At 34.4% G+C, this 13,765-nt stretch overlaps 1 protein-coding gene across 2 annotated transcripts in view; it reads right to left on the minus strand.

Moving 5' to 3' along the window:
* Positions 1–13,765, minus strand: part of LOC138715330 (synaptic vesicle glycoprotein 2B-like) — a 135,306-nt gene that overhangs the window by 46,723 nt on the left and 74,818 nt on the right. The gene's annotated exons all lie outside the window — the stretch shown is intronic.

Genomic DNA, 13,765 nt, shown 5'->3' on the forward strand with positions numbered 1-13,765 from the left:
ACACCACTTGACATGTTATGTCTTCGTACAACATTCAGGCAGCAGCCTCACTTGAAAATGGCACTGGCGAGGCAAAATAAAGAAACCCGTGTAAACCTTTACTGGCGCAAAAGTACGACTGGCGTGTTAACTGGCGCCAGTACATTCATGAACGTGTAAACCCACCATAACTTTTAAGTTCGTTTAGAATGCTCTTCTGCATTGTGTCTTTTACCAAGATATTGCCTCATCCACATTCTCATTTTCTTCCTTTTCAAGGCAGTTTACAATAGTGAAATCATCATCTGAGTTCATTGTGCAAGGTTTGAAATAAGACACTATATACATTAAAATCTCATACACGGTTTATGGTGAACTACGCAAAGAAAGTCAAGTTTAACATGTGTAACAGTGTGGACAAAGTGTTAAATGAAATTAGCAGTACCATGTTCAATCAATATGTGGGATGTTAACGGTAAACAATTTAACATTTAACATGTTGTTGTTGTTAAATGTTTAATAGTGGAGACGAGCCTTTAACATGTTGTTGATTGTTATTATATTGCTATCCCTTGTAGCACTCCTTTCTCTTTCTGAGCCCGTGATTCGTTTTGTGCCGCTAACTGCAGGAGTGACGCCTTGCGACATTGTACAAGTGAAACATACGGACACTATAAATCGCGTTACAAATTAATACTCTCACAACTAAATTAAATTTAAAACTTAACTCAAACTAATTCTACCTTCATCAGCAACAAAATATTCACGAAAACAATAGCCCCTACAGAACACCAATACTTGCTGTAACACAGTAGCGAAAAAGAAATTAATATCTATTTATATACATAATTATGAAATTAGTAATAATTTTATAATAATTTAAATTAAATTTTTAATGCAAGCATTAGAGAATTCACTAAACTTATTATGCATTCCGGGGCCTTATTCACACTTCTTTTAGAAATAGTTATTGGGAAGATAGAATAATGATATATATATATATATATATATATATATATATATATATATATATATATTATTAAACAGAAAAGAATGTATAATTTTATAGCATAAAAATCGAAAAAAAAAAAAAAAATTCAAGAAATGATGCCTACCGGATCCCCTTAAAACTTAACTCAAACTAATTCTACCTTCACCAGCAACAATATATCTACGAAAACAATAGCCACTACAGAACACCAATACTTGCTGTAACACAGTAGCGAAGATTCAATACTTTCGAACAAAGCACATGCTCGCTGCGAAACAGTCGGCAACGTCGGTCTCTGATTTGCTGTTTGAGCGGTTGCCATGGTGACGCTTAGAAGCCGCTGAACTGTCAATACCTTTCTAGTTTTGTAGACTTCGTAGATAACGCAAGAGAATGTTAAAAAAACTCGCGGTTGTGCCGTCTGCCTGATGACGTCACAGGCCGCTGACCAATGATAACGCATACCCCCGGAATGGCCTACCTGTAGCTATTCTATCCTTGACAAAAACGGAGAGGAAGGAGAGACTCCACTTGGGAAAAAGGGATTATTGTACTATACAATAAAAAATCTGAGTGATTTTATTACATACATTGATAGTGTGTTGTTCTTGTTCTGCAGTAGCCCAACTTTTTTGTCAGGGAGTGGCAGAAAGTGGAGAATAACGATAACAGGCCCTGGAAAACAGAGTTAAGTGAAATGTTCTCCAGAGATTTAGAAAAGTGTCTACAGTTGATACAGTACAAGGGAGAAATGACTCAACAAGCTGCTAAAACATTTGGGGACTCCAGCATTTGGTATCCATTGGACATAATCTCTAATAAAATGCCTGGAAAACTTCAGCATTTACCAGATGAGTTTTTGGCTATTATCACAATAGGCTACTAAAATGTGGTTAGAAAGAGGGCTAAACTAGCGCATAAATTCAATGGTTCTAACTTCCGAAACCACTAGTTTTGGTTAGTTTAGGTGTGAATTCCTTAGGGTACGTTATTTCTGTACTGTTGCGTTACCACATTAAGGTATAAATGTATTTACATGCTTGGCTTCTAGTCCAGTCATATGTCTAAAAAAATTTGGATAAATCGCAATAAAAAGAACGCCAGTAGGGGTTATCCCCACCCACATGAAATGTGCATTCGACACAACACTCACGTATCACGTAGTGTCTGGTGAGCTAGTAGGGGAAAAGTGGAAAGGGTGGTGGGCGGAGCTTCTACGTTCTGCTTTATGCGATTTTCCCAAAAAGTTGAGTGCCGACGTCAATTTCATACTAAAAATAAGGGTCAAGAGTTGCTATGAAAGTCGAGGCTGGTGGAGAGGTGCGGGAACACAGATCACACACAATCTGTAACAGGTTAGGTTAGTTGGTCTTTTCGTATGCCTTGCATTACGAATTAGTGACATGTCAGATTAGGTTATTTTCGTATGTCTTGCACACAGACCTACCCAAAATTGTCTAAGAATGGGCCCCTTTCTTTCCATGACGATTAAGTTGATTTTCAAATGCTCGGAAAGGCTGGTGATTTTTTGTTTACTGACTGATCTGTTAACAAGCTACTGTAATGGCGATTATACAAACGAAATCACATTACGAAAACTGTGTTTATATAATAAATTATTTGTTCTGCTTTACTATTTTTATTGTTTATTTAATTAATACAAATTATGCATATTTTACATAATGCCTAAGTTATTGTAGGCCTATTTCTTTTTCTAAGTTTTCTTTTTTCACTAGAAACCACCACATAGACCTATTTACCTCCATTATGACGCATCTCTCATTTCAAATGTAATTTACTACATTTTCTAACAGTTGTATTTTTAAAAAATATATCGCTATAAAATCCTTAAATATGCAACTCCATCTCAAAAAAGAAAAAAAAACCTTACAAATTTCACGATTTTCACTTCCAAAGTTACCAGAACTACCTGTGCGCTAATTTCTTCAGAACGAGTAGCCTAAATGTAACATAGTATTTGCTATCACAATACCTGAATGTATGTATGAACGAGTAAATGTGACAATGTAACACAGTATTGAGATTTATGGATATATTCTCGGCGAAATTTCAATTTTCTAAACTATTCAAAGTAGAGGCATTAAAATTTATATAAGTTATCATGTTGCATATATAGGTTAAATAGTTAGTCAACTCAGTACAAAGTTTCATCTAATTTGGTTAAGAAATGTATAAATTATTAATATTTTAAAAATTTGAATAACATTGTGAAAAATCACTGCTCTTCCCACAGATTTAAAAATACTTGTCTGAGATTTTGTCTACACATCTGTCACTTCTCAGAAACAAAACTTGCTATCAAAGGCTTTCATTCCAGTGTCAACGCCAATTTCACAGTGAAAATAAGGGTCGAAAGTTGCTGTGAAAGTGGTGACCGGCATAGAAGTGCGGGCAGGCGGGATCAATGAGACAAGATGGAAGAGGTAGGTGGCAGGGAGGGGCAATACCAGCCAAGGTAGAGCACGGAGGAAGGGTGGCCATCTTGGAGAGGCAGCGGAGAGGCATACAGATGCAAAAATCACCCGTCACATATTAGACCTACAACACATCACACTAAACACTATATCGAATCTTAGTTTGTGTATGTACTTTCCGCACTGGAATCTCATTGAACCCCTATTTATTGTCAATGGACCCTCAAACTCACTACACAAAGTTGAGTCCATCACTTGGTGTGCTACCAAAAAATCGACCACGTCTTCAGACTTCTTCTCTCTACAGTTGCACAAAGTCACATTGCAAGCTCTGCACGGCATGTTCCTAACTGAATTATTAAAATATGTTGCCTCATTACCACCTCTCTTCTCATGTTGCAGCACTTCCAACATTTGATTTCGTAACATAGTCGTCCAGATAATTCTCCCTGAACTTTTAATGCGTTTTTTCCATTTGCTTTTCTTTCTTTCTAACACATTTCACACAAAATTTCACCCTGGACCATTAAGACATTCTTACGAAATATTTATAATTCCCCTGTATGTTTCTTTTCTACAATACATATTGGCAACACTGATCATTCCTCTTCAGAAAGATTAGAAATGGGTTTTGCCTAGCACTGTTGTAGCTCAGGCATTTAGTATTAGCGTGCGTGAATTTCATACATTGAATACTTTTGTTACAGATCCAAATCTCCACAAGGTAAAAAGTTAATAATACATGAAATTGCATACAACAATACATATTGGGTAGAGCCCTATCGCAAACTCGTGACACCTGCGCGGAAGATGAATTGGCATCCACTTACATGGACTCACAAGAGTCTTGCTGGAGGGAGTACACTCGATGAATAAGTAGTCGCTTGGAAACTGCCGTACACACAGAAAACCTCCCACTCTGAGGCCTCAGAAAGAAGCTCGCACAGGTTGGTGCCACGAGTTTGCAATCGGGCTCTACAGAGATAAGAAAACAGGAATAAAGGTATGACAAGACAGAGAAAGTAGGAGAAGAGAGAGGGGGGGAAAGGAGGAGAGAGAGCAGTGCCATCTGTGAGCTGTTTCTTTTCTCTTCCATTAGATGTCACTACCCCACCCTAACTCCTTCCTTCCCACACTATCCCGTAGTGTCTCTGGTGGAGTGTCATCACTATTCACCTTCCTTTGGTAATACTATTGTAAAGATTTATCGAAAATCCTTGCCAGCAAGTTTTGTTTTTCAGAGTCTGACAGGTGTGTAGACAAAACTTCAGACAATTTTGAAATCTGTGGGAAGAGCAATCATTTTTCACCCTTCCACCTCACTTGAGTGATCCCACCTGCCTGCACACTCTCTCTGCCGGCCACCAGTTTTACAGCAACTGTCGACCCTTATTTTTGCTGTGAAATTGGCGTCATCACTAATATGTATGACTGGACTTAAAGCCAAGGATGTGAATACATTTATACCTTAACGTGGTAACACAATGGTACAAAAATACTGTGTTTTCATTGCATTTCCTAAAAAAGTAAGAAGAAATGTTTAATCCAGTAGAATATAAGAATTTCCAAAAAAAATTGCAAGTAATTTATATAAAAATGACATAAAAATAAAATATGAGATCTAAAGGAAGTATTGATAGCAGGATGGAAAATAAATTTTCTTTTTAATAGGCCTATAAGAAAACATGTTTTTTTTTTTTTGTTTTAAACGGTTTTTTATAGTGGTTTAAACAGTGCCATGAAATAGTGAGTTTTTAAAATGTGTTGTTGTTGTTGTCATCATCGTCGTTGTTGTTAACTAATTCTGAGTTCTTGGCAATAAAACCATTAACTCGCTTCCTTTCCAGCATTTCTCACACATAGTGGGTTTAGAGGAAAAGGCTGGACATATGATTCTTATACATTTCTTTCTGAAGAATGCACAATGGACAAAGTGATGAAGAAAAATTCCAGTTTTATTTAAGTGTTTTGACAAATAGTCAAAGGATGCAACTATACTTTTTCTTGGATACTCAGGAATTACAGTTTGTACATTGAGACTCTCTCATCTTTTATTATTTTAAATTTCGTGGAAATGGTTGATAGCCTATTTTGATTTGATTAATCTTTAAACTGTTGTAAATGATAAAGTTGGCATATTTTTTGTCCGGGTTTTCATTTTTGCTTCCATTTTTAATTAAACTTGTTGTTAGACTTTTCGGAAATCTCGGAAACTCAACTATAGACAACCTCGTTCATAAAAATGAATCTTTACATAGCATCACTTACATGAATTAATTAATGCCAACTAGGGTTAACTCAATTTAAAACAGCTGTAGATCAGGCACTGATAAGAATACATTGCATCATGAGCCTTACATTTAACTGTTTTTAAATTTAATTTTATATATATATATATATATATATATATATATATATTTTTTGTTTATTTATTTAATCTGGTGTGGTTAAGGCCACTAGACCATCTCTTCTACATCACCAGAAATAAAATAAAAAATTTAAAAAAATCAAACTATAAACAAAGTAAAACCAACGAAAATATACACAGGCTACAGTCACATGAACTTTACATGAGTTAGCATTTTTTAAAATTTCAGCAAAATAAAAACATTCTTGGTCCCTATACACCCACTTAGTGTTGACCCAATGTTCTACAGATCTTACATTTCATCTCTGTTGGTCAATGACTGTTAAATTTCAAGTGGCTTATCTTATTCGTGGGCATTAGAGTTTTAAAAAGGATTACAACCTTTCTGTCATCTCTTTTCCTCCCCACCGAAAACGTGACGTTACCAGAGGCAGAGATAAAATGATATAAGATCTGTACATTGATGTGAAGCTGTCCTGACACACATTTTACGTAATTTCATGACTATGCGTGCTTTCATTTGAACTTCAGAGAGAGCTGACGATAAATAGGGAATTCCTTCGTTAACAGTCTTAACCCATTGGGTGTCATCATCAGCAAAAATTTATCTCTATCGGTCATACCAATGAATCAATATAAGCTATATGTCATGTAATTTAACTTATATTCGAAGATTTTTTTTACCCCTTGACCACTGTATGCCAATTTATATCATACCCATTTTTTTTAAATATGACTTGAGAAATTATATCTCAGAAATTAAGAACATATTAATCATATTATATCTTATTTTGTATACAAAATAAAGATACAATATATAAATTCGCAATAAGTCATTGTTTAATATATATAATAATATTGTGGGATACGTATATTTTAGAAATTAAGACATTTTTCTTCCCACAATGCTTAACTGATTGACAACGTGATTATACAGATAGAATCTCGCAGTAACACATTTTCGGACATGAACAACAGTATTTTGAGATATGTGTAATTTAGAATTAATACAGTGTTATTTTCAGTGGGCTTACGTACACTCACATACTAACAGTAGCAACATAACAAAAATATCCTTTGCGTAAATATATTTATATAAAATATGTTTAGGTGTGTCCACTCGAGCGCAAGCTGCATAGTTGGGAATGTGAAAAACACGGAGTTTCTAAGTTAATATTGCAGCAACTTCGAGCGACTCCCTAAGCTTTATTTTAATATTGCATTACAAGTGCTAGTTGCACTGAAATAAGTTGCAGTGCTTAAAATCGAAAGGCAAGTTAGTCGGTATCATATGAATATGCGAGATAAAAACATCTTCTCAATAATTCATTTGAATAAAATACAGCCTGCTCATTATCTACAACAGTATCGAGAAACTCATACTACGGTCCTGGACTGCGGAAAGATACTTATTGCATGAATTGTCTAAATTTTGGCCTTCATGATGTATCAACAATGCTTTCGTGCTCTTTCTTCCATGGCCTCGTGAAAGTCTATGTTGAATACAACAGACAATAATAAAGTACAATTGAATGTAGAAGATTGCATTTACTATTATACATGAATGTTTGATCGTATATAATTTTATTTTTTATTTGTTTAATTACTTTAATGTCCATTTGTCCAATTTTAATGTAGGCCTAACATATGTTCTTCTCCTGGTTATGAAGGTTAAATGTGCCAACTTTGGTAAATATCGGTCAAAGCATGTAGATTTGTATAGAGTACATACATACATACATACATACATACATACATACATACATACATACATACATACATACATACATACCCACATTGACTTTTATATTTAAGATGTTCGGTATACATAGGGTTGCCAGATTAGGGTTGTAAAAATTAGCAAAATTCCAGATTTTTTTAACAAAAATTCGGGAAACCGGCATTTTAGACAGTTTAAAGTTATTGCGCTGTTTATTAAATTAAATAAGGTTACTTATTCATAAAATTAATATCCTACTAATATCATATAACAAAACCTGCTTTAGATGGTACGCCTTTATGTAGATATCAGCATTCAGATTGTTTGCACTGTATATCCTACAAAAATTCCTTATTAATAATAATGTTTGTTTGGAAAAAATTTAAGGTTTGGCTCCATAAAGTCAGGAGCACCACTGTAAATTCATAATTGTAGGCTACATTTTATAAAGGCCTGAATAAGAAGAAGAGAAACATGATTTTATATTATAAACAATTAGGATAAAATAAAACAACCAGAAAACGAGGGAAATAACTTGTATGGAAAAAAAAAAGACTTTTTTTGATAATATAATTTTAACGGAGAATTAATAAATCATAAACGTAACAGAGAATATATCCTCTGATTGAGTTTTGGCTGATATGTACATCTATTATTAGGCAGTACATCTCACTTGACGATGTGTGTCAGAGGAAGAACAATTGTTTGTATCCATCTGAAGTCTGACTAGTGTAATATGTAGCTAGTTGGCAATGTATGCAATGGAGGAGGAAAGTAACTGGCCACTCTACTCCATTATCTCCTGGCCTAGTTGTCTCATAAGTGGAACCTTGTGGTATCATTTATGAGGTTCAGACCTGTCTTTGGAGAGTTGACTAAATAACAACAGAGAATTCTGTTGGCTTAAAAATTAATATCATCATATAGTTTGAGACATTGTGTTTAAAACATGTTTTAATCAATGGATATTGTTTTAAACAATTTTGAACACTTTGTTTAAAACATTTTGTTTTAAACATGCCAACCCTGATTGATAGCAAATATGAGGCACACATTCAAGAACATCCACAGGAAAAAATCATGTGCGTACCACAACATTTGTAGGAAGAGTAGCATTTTTAGTAAAGGAAAATGTACAAAAAACTCAAGCCGAGAAAAATGATTTTTTAGAGCTTTAAACTGTATAATTTTATATTTCAGAGGTAATGTAGGCCTATGATAAGTCCACATTTGCTAATTTTGAGATTATAGCACTACTGCATTCCTGAGAGTGAGATCTGTCTGAAGGTATACTCTATCAAGTCCTGGAATGAATGCTTGCAGATTTAATGCATTTCTTTTTTCAAAAATATTCTATTAGGGATATACTATGGTACTGATAAGTATCATGTAACTCTGTTTACTTCTATGTACATTTTATAATTTACAAGATATACTATGGTTCCATTGTCCAAAAATGAAAGGAATAGGTTTTACCAGGTATGAAAGAAAAAAAAACGTGAAATTTGTTTTTGCCTGTATCTTAAAGTTAATAAAATGGACTTGTCATACAGTATCTTTGAGATAAAGATATGATGAAAGTAAATACATATGTGCAGTTTCTTCTAACTGTAACAAATGATTGGACAGCTCTATGGGCATGAAAATTGGTGGAAAGAAAGCTATTTTAGACCTTAAGCAATTTTTAATAATACTAATGAGAAATCGTAATTTTTGACCAAAAATGACAAACTTTACGTCTATATGCCATTAGAAAGATTTCTGTATCTACTTCGACCTCAACAATATATTGTACTAATACGGATTAAGTTCAATAAAGGAGGTACCTACATTAATGTTGTAAATTTTAAAATAAATTATGAATGATTTACTTTATTTTGCAGGTTGCCAGCAAGTTTTCAGCAAGGTAGAGAAACAGCCCAGTACTGTGCTATTAGGGCTTCTGTAGATAATATTTTTGAACTGGATGAGACAAATTTAACTGATGATCCTGGGAAGAAGGAGGTAATTATCAACACCAGTTGTGCAAATACCCAGAAAGGGTAATGAACTCATCTAAAGGCATTATTTCTATGATGTTTTGTGGAAGTGCCATTGGTGCTCTACTCCCCCCCCCCCACTCCTCCCGTTTGTTACGTATGGAGGGGAGAGAATGTTTGACAACTATGTGCAACAGTCAGTCCTCAAGGTTCACGTTTCATTGTGTCAAAAAATGAGATTGGTGTGGCATGAATTTCTTTCCAAACTGGTTACAGAAAGTCTTTAAAATAAAAAGACGTAATTGCAGACAATTTATCTTGTCACATCTCATTAGAAGTTATGAGACTTTGTCAGACATATGACATTTCAGTCATCTCATGTTCCTCCCTGCAATTTCAACCCATCTTCTCCAACCACTAGATGTGTCAGTTTTTGCTCCCTTGAAAAAGTATGGACAAAAATTCTACATGAATGGAAAATGAAGAATTAGGACCAGAAACGACCGTGTTATAGCCCAAATAAGGTTTTGGATGCTTCTGAGAAAACTGATGACTGATATACCGAAGAATGTGTCTAAACACTTGAAATCAGGGTTCAGAAAGACATGAATTTTTCCCTTAGATAAAGAGAAAGCACTGAAGTCCATAAAAATACAGAGAACTTAGGCGTTTTGCTGACAGCTGCCCTGCTCAAAATAAAGATAACGCCCTAAACAAGAATCCTGGTTTCATTGACAGATCAAGGCAGGTTTAAAAAATTGCAACACTTTTCCCCTGTTAGGGGACATAGTTTTTTTTATCCTGCAACAGAGATTTTGGAATTATTGCACACATAATGTGAAAATATAGAATTTTCAGCATTTATGAAATAATTGAGCTCATTATAAAAAGAAGCAAGCCCGAAAAATTTGTGCTTACACATTACAGAAGTGACAGCATCTGATATTCTAGACTTAAAAAAGTTGGAAAAGGTACTATTATAAACAGTTTGTGAAGAAACTAAGTATAAACCAAGGCAGAACAAGTAGTGTTTATTGTCAGCAACTTCTATCACTTCATTTATAACCATGACGAAGTAAGATGCATAGAAGTATTGTATTCACAACCATTAATATAATTTTATCACATATATTTTGAGTCTTCAGACTGGACCTGTTCATCTACCAGACACGTGTGCTTATCCATCAGAGAAGTTCCCATAAAAACTTGAAAAATAAGACATCTTGTAAAAATTACGACATATGAAAACCTACCTAGTTGTTACACATAATTTCACGATTAACATGTTACAGTGGACAGTAATGTACTAGTACAGGATGAATGAAATATCTACATAAGCACCTAGTTCTGTGTTGTTTAAAGTTTTGATGTTGCATAATAAATTTTAATTAACAATACTGTAAAGAATGTATGATAATAATTCATGTTATTCTTGTACACTGACAGAATAAATCATTTAAGCCCAAGTTAAATACATAGAAAAACAATTTCATTTGAAACTTCATATTTTATTTTGTTAAAAGGGCATGTGTAAGTCTTGAGATTTAAAAGTGGTTGAACAATTGACAATTCAGAATAATTGCAAATTTTTAGTCAGAAAATCAAACTAAGGTAAAAATAAGCCAATACTACCAAAAGTACCTCATCATTCTCACGACCAAATTTAAACTTTTTTTTTTATTTCATAAAACCTTACTTATTGCGATTTATGCCCTTTTAAGAATTCACCATTCGTATAATTTTTTTTTATCTATTCCACAGTTCAAACCTGCAATGGTGATGTAAAATCTATGGAATACAATATTGGATTGTTTAGTCAACGCTGGAGACTGGTTGGAACCTCATAAGTAGAGTTAGGATTTGTATGTAATAAAAGCTAAAATTTTTAGTCATTATAATTTATAAACATGCAAACCATGCCCCCCCCCCCCCACTCGTTGTACTTGCCATTCTTGTCATTCAGTACTTCCATTAGTTATCGCTAAGGGTCTTTAATCCTCTTAACCACCACTTACAAAGCAGCAAGGGGGATTTAAAAGCTGCATTGTCTAGTCCTTGTGACTTTTCTTGCACTTCAAGTCTTGTCAACCAGGGTTAAAACCTTCTTAACCTGCATCACATCGATTCACCTATACTCGGCGTCATTCTTAACTCTTACTGTATATAAAGCCTAGCTCTACTCATAAGTGACCCCAACAAGACATCATTCATGAATAGAGAGTGAAAAAATATGAAGAAAATTTTGGCAAAATATTAAATTCATACTGCAAAAAAAAAAAAAAAAAATCTTGTAAAAATATTAACTTATCTTAAGTAAAGAACTAGCATAAAGATTTAACCATACATTCATTTATTACAGTACAATGTTACGTTAGGGGGAATGGAACTGGCCACTCTAGTCAATTATCTCCTCTCCTAGTTGTCTCTCCTTGTTGGTATCACTTGTGGCCAGTTACTTTTCCCCTCATTTACATACAGTATATCACTGGCTTAAAAAAGTCACTGTGTCTGTCTCTTGTGTCCGATCTCTTGTTCTTTGTCTGACTTTCTTTGCACATTCCTCAGACTCATTTGCTTTGTAATTCTGTCCCACTCTTGTTCCGTCTCTGTGTCTTACTCTGATCTGAAACTCTCTACTGTATATGTCTGTCTGTTTCAGACTCTCTCCTTCTCTGTGTGTGTGTCACAGCTTATATTGTATTTTTATTGCAAAAGTAATGTTCTGTTGAATACACAGTAGTGTTGTATCTTGTGTATCATAAATCATTAAATTACATTGTTTATTTATTTATTCTTTTCAGATTGGAAACAATTTAAATATAACCTATCTTTTTTTCAATTATTCTTTAATAAATAATAGTTTTTTGATTATCAGTGGCGGCTTGTGAACTTGTGGATTGGGAGAGCTGCAGTAGATTTTGGTACATACAAATTTCACTTCTTGATGCCATTACTAATAAGTACAGGACAAAAATAAATGCACTACATACCGAAAAACCAAAACTTCCTGACTTAGTTGGGAGATGTCTGTGGGACAATTTGCTAATCGCTAAGAAAAAAACTAATACCATCGATTTCAGTCTGAATTTCAGATCGGCAGACACTCAACTTGCAATCTACCAGTGCATTCTCAATTGTCTTAGAATTATCTTTAAACATTGGCATGTTCCAAATGATTTTTGAGAGGCTCGTTTAGATTACTCACGAACTGTAGCAACTCACGAAATACACCAGGGTTCTTCGAATCGTTTTTTCATCATGTCCCCTAAGGGGAAGTTCATATTGGCCACAAAATTTGATACAATCAATATTTTTTTTAAATAATTTCACGATTTTTTCTCACTTCTTGTTTATGTTCGAGAATGTTTGTTCTGTTCGTTTCACTTAATTGCACAGCAATATTAGTTTTGCCTAACATAGCCAATGAAACAACATTTTTCAGGTGAGACTGCGAAGATTCGTGCATTTTGCTTTTTAGAGGCAAATGTCCTAAATCTGTCACACCACTCCTAGTCCATGCAGGAAGAGGAGGCAAGGAAAACAAAATACATATTTTTTTTTTTTTGTTCACATCCACTTAACCACAAATGCTTAGCGTAAATTTCATTGTTATACTTCCTTACATATATGCACTATTTCGGCTGGATGAAGCTTGAGTAAGATTTAAGTTGGGTAATGGACGACCCTTTAATTTCACTTCATTACATCAATCTTCTCCACAAGGGAAAGTTGAGAAAAATAAAATTAATATTCTGTAATTCACACACACTCATGCTTGCAAATTTGCACTGGTTAAGTTACAGTACTAAGACGTCACACCAAAGCAATGTTCTAAAAGTGGAAAAGAAGTCTATTTCGTATTTTACGTGCTATGTCAAAAGGATTCTACTTGTGCAATCATTTTGAGTTAAGGCAAATATTAGGTTTTGCTGGAGGCTGGATATATACGTAATAATAAGGCAAAAGAGAATATTAATTTCGTTATATTAACTCGATAAGATTCTACAACAATAAGTATGTGAAAAGAAAATAAAAATTGTGTCATTAAGTTTCAAGGGAATAGAGAATCCATTTGACGTAGCATTACAATAGCGGTGTGGGAGGGGAGGAAAGATCTTCTCTTGTGACCTGGCTCTGCAAGCCACTGCAGCGAAATATGGGTTTCAAACAGCGGCAGTTTCCCTCTGCTTCCCTTCATCTCTGTATCCCCTTACCATAAAGAAACACTCTCTTACGAGCTGTCCCACCCTGCAGATCCCAGGACGACTTTGAATGCAGTATCAATTCCAATAC

This window comes from Periplaneta americana, chromosome 15, assembly GCF_040183065.1.
Source record: "Periplaneta americana isolate PAMFEO1 chromosome 15, P.americana_PAMFEO1_priV1, whole genome shotgun sequence".
Lineage (NCBI taxonomy): Eukaryota > Metazoa > Arthropoda > Insecta > Blattodea > Blattidae > Periplaneta > Periplaneta americana.